Genomic DNA, 392 nt, shown 5'->3' with positions numbered 1-392 from the left:
TCTAAAAGAGAAGGTAAAGGAAAATATCTGGTGTCAAATTCTATGCTGGCAAAAAGAAAATATGACTGTCTCTGATTAGGGGAAAAAATGTTCAGAATTAAAACACAAAATAGTCTTAGATTATAAAATGAAAAAAAAATTAAGTAAAAACCTGATACAAAAATTACTGTTATGAAATAGACCTCATCAAGATTCTCTGACAGCTCAAATAAAAGAAATTTGTTAACTTCTTTAGTGAATTCTCCCCTTTAAGAGAGCCATACTACCCTGAACAAGCCCAATCTCGTCTGATCTTGGAAGCTAAGCAGGGTCAGGCCTGGTTAGTACTTGGATGGGAGACCACCTAGGAAGACCAGGTGCTGTAGGCATAAAAAATAAGGGATTGTAAGCTG

The 392-nt window shown here is 35.5% G+C and overlaps 1 pseudogene; it reads left to right on the top strand.

The window, feature by feature from the left end:
- The first annotated feature begins 249 nt into the window (after nt 1-249).
- On the top strand, nt 250-368 carry LOC111735297 (annotated as a pseudogene).
- The last annotated feature ends 24 nt before the right edge of the window (nt 369-392 follow it).

The sequence above is a fragment of the Pteropus vampyrus genome, unplaced genomic scaffold, assembly GCF_000151845.1.
Source record: "Pteropus vampyrus isolate Shadow unplaced genomic scaffold, Pvam_2.0 Scaffold22290, whole genome shotgun sequence".
NCBI classification, from domain to species: Eukaryota; Metazoa; Chordata; class Mammalia; order Chiroptera; family Pteropodidae; genus Pteropus; species Pteropus vampyrus.
The sequence above is the reverse complement of the archived record's forward strand: the minus strand, read 5'-3'. Positions and strand labels throughout refer to the sequence as shown.